At 46.9% G+C, this 7716-nt stretch overlaps 1 protein-coding gene across 1 annotated transcript in view; it reads left to right on the top strand.

Annotated features, from left to right (window-relative positions):
- Nucleotides 1–3545: 3545 nt before the first annotated feature.
- The window catches only part of LOC127055818 (dimethylaniline monooxygenase [N-oxide-forming] 3-like), a 161295-nt gene continuing 157124 nt past the window's right edge, over nucleotides 3546–7716 (top strand). Inside the window, exon 1 of the mRNA XM_050963258.1 lies at nucleotides 3546–3569. The gene's annotated coding sequence lies outside the window, so the exon portion shown is untranslated. The remainder of the gene's footprint in view (nucleotides 3570–7716) is intronic.

The raw sequence follows: 7716 nt of genomic DNA, 5'->3' as shown, positions 1-7716 counted from the left end.
AGGGAGGAAAAGAACAGCAGGCGGGTGGAGTGAGGGGGCACATGCTGGAGGGACGACGAGGAGACTAGCGGGGAGGCGGACAGGCAGGAGCGGGGTGAGGAGGCAGGTGGACGGGCAGTGAATAGGGGCAGGGGTGCATGCGATGGACAGGGAGGAGACTAGCGGACAGGTGAGTGGCAAGTCGAAGGGCCGGCAGGGGGTTGAGGAGGCAAGTCAGGGCCGGGGAGGGACGTGAGAAGGCAAGTGCCAGCCGGGTAGAGGGGGGGCACATTAGGTGGATGGTGAGGAGACTAGTGGGGAGGCTGCTTTCACTATATGTATGTACAGAACCTGGGTCTCAACTGAAGTTTCTCCTCATTACTGCAGTAATAAAATATAATAATTATGTGAATCTTGAGTGTATGTGACTATGTGCTTTCCCTTAAGTGTATCTCTTCTTTTATTAAAAATAATGCTTAGGTTCTTTTAAATTGGAATATTCCCTAATACACACACAGGAGCAATTTTAATATAAGAGACAGCAAAGTATATTATCCATTAATTTTCTTGTTTTCTTTAAAAAACAAACATACCAATTGCTTATGTCATTTCACAGAAAATTCTGACATTTTGACTTTTTTTCAGGACACAAGCAAATTTTCAAATCTTGGAATCTCCCATTGGACAGAAACTCAATTTTCTCACTAGCTCTGGGATGTGCATTGCTACAGCCATGGCCACAGGACAGAATCCTTCCTTCTTCAACTGATCAGGAGAACTACGTGCCCTCCTGTCAGACCTTGTCATCCCCCCGACCTCAAATGACTGAAAGCATCTCTGTCAAAGGGTGAATGAAATAATCAGAAACAAGCTGATGTTGGTACTGCCCATAGTAGCACTCCTCATAGGAGACAAAGGCAAATGTGAACACATCATCCTTGGGATCTGCAAATTTTACAGGCTCCCTCTTCATTTCAGAAATGAATCAATCTATTGTCTCAATGTACAAAAACCATTAGCAGAGATAGAGCCAACTACCTCAGAAAATATCTCATTGGCCACGAAAACTCCAGGATAGCTACACACTACAGGGGCACTGGATCTGGAAAGAACCTGGTTTAGATAATGAGGCATTCAGGGTAGCACGGCTGCAGTGGCACAACCTCCGCTTCTGCCACAATGAATCAACCTAAGCCGCAGCCCGGCTGGGTTTCAGTCCAAAGGCAAGCTAACTTGGTTTGAGAAAGCAGCAAAGAGTCCTGTGGCACCTTATAGACTAACAGACGTTTTGGAGCATGAGCTTTTGTGGGCGAATATCCACTTCATCGGACTATTTTCCACTACATGCATCCGACGAAGGGGGTATCCACCCATGAAAGCTCATGCTCCAATACATTTGTTAATCTATAAGGTGCCAGAGAACTCTTTGCTGCTTTTAAATGAGTATTGTTAACTAGCTAGCCAAGAATCTATGCTGCATTTTAAAAGCTGTGGCAGCATGTCTCAGAGCCCAGGTCTACAGATACAGGCTCATGCTATGGCGCTAAAAACAGCAGTGTAAACTTTGCTCTCGGCATCAGAAATCCATCTCCCTTCCTGGATTTCACAGCCTGGGATCCAGCCCAAGCCCAATGTCTGAGCAGCTGTTTTCAGTGCTGTAGCCAGAGTGTGGATCTACAGACCTGGAGATTTGGTGTTGTGGGTTTTAAACCAGTGTAGGCACAGGGGCAGCAGGTTATATGGGCTCAAGGTGCTCGAGCACCAGGAATATTCAAGGCTGAAGGTTGTGCTCCACCAATATTTGGAGCTGGGTTGCTCCCCTGGCCCTGCCTGGAGGGGGCCCTGCCTTCCCCCCCCCCCCCATGCCTCGGAGCTTCCTTGCCTGAAAGAAAACAGCTGGTGCCTCTCTCCCTTGTTTGTGCTGCTTCTGCCTAAGGCTATAGAGATCAGCGCCGGCAGCGTCTTGGAGCACCGGGGGAGGGGAAGAGGGAGAGAGGAGGTGAGGAGGAGGCACGCACATGCTTGGGAGCTCTCTCCCCCACCCCCCAGCATCCACATGGAGGAGACGCCAAGGGGACTTCTGGCCAGGAGATGGACATCTGGGGTGGACCTCACTCACCTGAGCAGCTGCTGGGGCTTCGGTGAAGTTTGACCCTGTGAGCCACCCCTCCCCCTGCAGCCGCCGACTCCTGCCCCATGCTGGGCAAGGTGCAGTCCCATCCCCCATCCCCAGTGAGGCTATGGTGAGGGGCAGCAGCAGGGGAGGCCACACGTGATGGCAACCCTTCCCCCTCCGTTACCCACCATAGGGGGTGCAAGTGGGCAGGGGCGGCTCCAGGCTCCAAGCGTGTGCCTGGGGCGGCAAGCCACTGGGGGCGCTCTGCCGGTCGCCACAAGGGCGGCAGGCAAGGTGCCTTCAGCGGCTTGCCTGCAGAGGGTCCACTGTTCCCGCGGCTTTGGTGGACCTCCCGCAGGCACGCCTGCGGAGAGTCCGCCGAAGCCGCGGGACCTGAGGGTCCGCCAAAGCTGCAGGACCAGTGGACTCTCCGCAGGCACGCCTGCGGGAGGTCCATTGAAGCTGCGGAACCAGCAGACCCTCCGTGCTTGAGGCAGCAAAATGTCTCGAGCCGCCCCTGCAAGTGGGCTTTCTGGACCTGAAAGAGTCCCTAGGAGCATGTGCTGTGACCGTGGTGCAGAGTGAGTGTGCTGCTGGGGAGGTGGGGGGAGGGGAGAGGAGGGGTCCTTCCCCTGGAACTTGCTGCTGCCGGTAACGGGGGGGAGTCCTCTCTGGCCCTAGCCCTGGGGCAGCCTGTCTGCATCCCAAGTTCCTTATCCCCAGCTCTGACCCACCCCAGAGTCTGTGCCCCCAGCACCCCAACCATGAGCACCCTCCTGCACTGTGAACCCCTCATTCCCAGCCCCACCCCAGAGCTCTCACTTGTGGGAAGAAACGTGCAACTTAAATTTGGTGGTCAGTCTGGAGTATCATTGTGTTTAGCACAATACTTGATTATTTTACACCCTTTGAAGTATACAGATGTTACATAGTGGGAATGTTCTTAATGTTTTCTCTGACTACTGTGTGCGTGTCTCAGTTTCCCCTATGCATTTCTCAAGGATCTAGATGGTGGGATAAGGGAGTGTGATTGTTGTAGAGCCCTAGAGTGCCAGTGTGATCCTGTCTCCGGGCAACTGATGGACTGGGCCGCTCTCCTGCAAGGTACCAACTGAAGGTATTGGAGAACAAAGAGATCAGGTGGCCTCCTAATGCCTGGAAAAGAGACAAAGGCCAGAGGAGAGAGTGTCAGTGCCTGTGCGGACTTCCAGGAAGCGCATGGTGTGGAAGGGGATGCTGGGATGCTCTGGAACCACTCCTTCAAAGCCAGTCAGGACTCTGGGGGAGCCTCCTCTCTCTGAGCATACTGTCTCCAGGGCAAGAAGCTTACACCTTTCTGGGTCTGACCTCGGAGCATTCAGCATGCCCTTCCACACTGTGCACTTTCTGCAGCGAGTGTGCCCAGGCAGGTCTTGGGGCAACCAGAGGTCCCTGCACCCCAACTCTGTAGTCAGACGTGACTCTCAGCCAGCCGGTAAAACAGAAGGTTTATTAGATGACAGGATCACAGTCTAAAACAGAGCTTGTAGGTACAGAAAACAGGACCCCTCAGTCAGGTCCATCTTGGAGGGTGGAGAGCCTAGACCCAAATTCTGGGCCTTTCCCCATTTCCCCAGCCAGCTCCAAACTGACATTACCTCCTCTAGTCTTTGTGTCTCTTCTGGACAAGGAGGCCACCTGATCTCTTTGTTTCAAACACCTTCAGCTGGCACCTTGCAGGGGAAACTGAGGCACCCACACAGTATTCAGAGAAAACATTAAAAACATTCTCACTTTGTCACAACAGGTGCAACAAAATATAATACAGTATATTAAAGCAGGCAAGTGCTGCTTCTGACTTTCCACTTTTAATTGACTCTTGTAATCTTGTTGTGCCGACACGTTGTAGCTTCATTTTATATCGGCTTACAAGGCGGCAGCGGGGGGGCACCACCATTTTGGGCACCAACAAAAATTATACAAACTGCCGCTTATGTGTAGGCATATCCCAAGTTAGCAAGCAAGGGTGACAGCCTGCTTTCCAATGCAAAATAACCCATTATGTAACCTGCACAAAGGGGAAGTAAATGGATTTTATTTACCAATTGTGTATTACAGAAGATATTTATTCGACTAGCAGAGACCATGAATTCACATCCGCCTGAGAGGCTATAGCTGGATTTTCTACAGGAACCCTCTAAAGATTAAAAAGTAGAAGTTATAATATGATTGTTTCTTTTCTTAGGACTCCAGTACCAGTCTTCACCATATGACAGTTACATACACATGCACACAACTTGCAGTTTGAAATTTCTTTTCACTAAATAACACTCCAAAGGAGACTCCAATGTGGTGCCTGTGGGTGCCAGGGCGCCTGCCAGGGCGTCTAAGTGCACCCGCGAACTGGTCGGCAGATGCTCATCCACAGCCACAGTCTTCCGTGGCTTGTCGTCTGGCGCACGCCAGACAGAAAAGCTTGGGGCCACTGGCCTAGCTAGACTAACATCACTAACTAAAGAGTTGTTGTTTTCCCTTGAAACAAAGACAATAACACAGGGCCTAAATCCTAACTAATATCCATATTTAAATCTCACAAAATAAGTACAGGGGTCAGGACTTCTGACAATCAGAGATTGTCAGCTTTCACCTAAGTTCACCCTTGGTATTGGCAATTGGCAATAAAACATTGAGTTGTACAGCATAACCAATTATTTCAGTGTCCACAACATAGAGGACATACTCACCTTCAAATACGAGAAACTGACAATGACTGTCAGGACTGTCCCGATAATGAGCAGTTTGTCCCACGTCCCGACTGAAGCACGGTTGGCACGCCATTTGTCCCAATATTTTGTTTCGGGCATGGCGGCCAGTTTTTATTTATTTGGAGTTTTTTTTGTGCTTAGGCAGCGGTGAGAGGCAGGGGGAGCGCCTTTTCAATTGTAACTCTCACCCGGCACGTCCGTGTCTTTGGTGGGCGGGTCCTTCAGTTGCTGACAGTCTTCGGCAGCATTTATTACCCGCTGCTGAAATGCCGCCGAAGACCCGGACGCAATGAGTATAACAATTGAAAAGGCACTCCCTCTGTGGCGGTCCCGATATTTCAAAGTTATCATCTGGTCACCCTAACTGTCTGCTAAGCTTAGACTGGAGGCCAAAGGCACTGTTTATGATTCCTCTTCTATGGTGTTTTCGACTCTTCATTCCACTGTCACCTTCTATATCAATCCTAGAGCAATGGTTTTAAACCTGTGGCCCAAGGACCCCTGGGGTTCCCCAGACTCTCTAAGATTTCCAAAGGGGTCTGCACCTCCATCTGAAACTTTTTAAGAGTCCGCAAATGAAAAGTTGCCCAAGAGGAAGTAGAAATGGCAGCAGTAATTACAGCAATATGGCTTTTGGCTGAGTACTGGAGAAAAAGAGAAGAGGGGTTGCAAATGCACATTGAGTGGATCAGGAGATGGGTGGGGAAGCTGAAATTTAGTCAAACTAGAAATGACTGGCTGTAAAATGGGCAATCAAATGGGGCAAATTATCTTTTACCCCTAGAAATCCAAACCACATTTTCACTTTAAATTATAAACTGTAATCTTTCACCCCAAATTAGAACCTGCATATTTTTTCTCTGAGTCACCTGTACTGCTTTCTATATGAGAATAATGTTTCTTGTCCTATTGTAAGTCCTGAATAACATGAAATGCTTATGTACAATCAAAGACTGTATGTAGCATATCCTCCAGATTTAGAAAATTGTAAGAGTTTTGTTGGTTTACCTTGTAAATAGTTCTTGCCCTCTAGAAGTAGTAGGAATTGTCCGGCACAAGGAAGGAAAAATGTAGAAAGAGATCCCAAAGTTATACCTTAGATTATATTAGGAAAAATCCCTTTAAGGGGGGATCCCAACTGAGAGCAGGGATTGGTGAAATACAATCCCTGAAATGAATCAAACATAAAAAGCCTCCAATAAGAAATAGACTGAATACATTTGTTATGCAGCAATGCCGTCTTCTCAGATATCAGCTTCCATTTGCATCTAGATCTCATTTTGCATGTGTCCAGTAGAAATGTGTCCAGTTCTCCAGTGAGCACTGAAATTAGAGTATATAAAACTGAGGTCATCAGGTGCAACTGGAGAATTGACTGTACCCAACAAGGATGACTGACGCCTGGACCAGCTACATATAAAGTACTCTCCCTCATCTCAAGGATAAGAGGATAAGACGTGGTGAGATTTGGTTTCAATTATTGTATTTCCCTTTCTGTTCCTTAATAGAAACAACTAGATTATCTTAATAAGTCTGCAGTGTCCAGTGAGACATCAGAGAACCGTATTTTAAATTTTAAGTCCAAATAAATTGGCGTAAGAAATCCATTCAGACAGTAGTAACCATACTCTTTAAAGTCCCTTAAAACATGTGCATTCTTACTGTGCTTAAATGCTGGCTACTAAAGAATTAAAAATTGATAATCATAAGTAAATGTAACTTGGCAATATTCATTTTTCTTTGGCATAACTGCTGAACCTCAACTCTAGTCTGTGATAATTTCTTGCAAGACTGTAATGTGTGTGTGGTATATATCTAGAACAGTGGTTGTGTCTACACTCGAATGGAGAACTGTTAATTGTGCACTAATTAATCACCACTGAAGTTCTGGATGCATTAATAAATGGTTGATTATCAATAAGCAAATGAACAGTGTTTCTCAAATCACAAGAAGTTAAGTCTACCTGAAAAACACCCAGCATGAAAATTACTAAGCTAATGCTCCTGAACTTAGGGTATCGTTTTAGATTCCATTCAGTATTAGCTCTAACCTTTACCCAATTGACAAACCAATGGTGCTAGATTTCAGCTTTTAAATCTAACTAGCACCTCAGCAAAATCATAAAAACAGATCAACCAACCCCCCCTTCATGCTTAATCAATCAGCAACAGAGCCTGTCATAATGTCTTGAATGTTAAAAAACAAAATCATTTTGAAATAAAAAAAAACAAACAATCTGCATAATGTGCTTTTACTGGGTGGGTTTTTTCGGTCTAACTCTACTCTTAGCCCACTTCCTTGCACTTGCCCTGCATATACTGGTCTTATCTGCCTTGGAGCAATATCCCCAGAGCAGAAGAGTGGCTGGAGCAGCTGTTTTTTTAGCAATCAGTTCAGTTACTTAGAGGGTCCAAGTGGCTTTCTCTTGCCTACAACAGTGTCCCAGATAGTTTCTGTGACTTCAGTGGAGCCAGTCTTAAAATGGATTAGCTTCTGGGAAGCTTTCCTAGTCTAGACAAGCTCAGTGTCTCTTTTGCTTGGCTTTTCCTTCTGTTCTTTCCCTACAAAAAGTATAGGGTGATGTAAGAGCACAGATATAGTTTGTGTAGAGCTAGTAATTGTCAGGGGCTCATGTGCTGCACAGCTCACTGCATCTAGATTCTGCAGCAAAGAAACCTTAGTATAAAAAGGAAGGGCTGTGTTGAACTAAATCTGAAAATGACTATTAGTACAGTAGCCTGGCGTAGAGACCTTTTGTATTATTAGTTTGTATTGTGTTATAGTGTCCCCATATTTTTCACCGAGACACAAACTTTTGCACTCATGTTAGGAAAGATGTCAGGAGAAAGGTAGCATCATGTGGTTGGGCTCTCCCA

This window comes from Gopherus flavomarginatus, chromosome 7 (assembly GCF_025201925.1).
Source record: "Gopherus flavomarginatus isolate rGopFla2 chromosome 7, rGopFla2.mat.asm, whole genome shotgun sequence".
Lineage (NCBI taxonomy): Eukaryota > Metazoa > Chordata > Testudines > Testudinidae > Gopherus > Gopherus flavomarginatus.
Note: the sequence above shows the minus strand (reverse complement) of the source record. Positions and strands in the feature narration are given on the sequence as shown.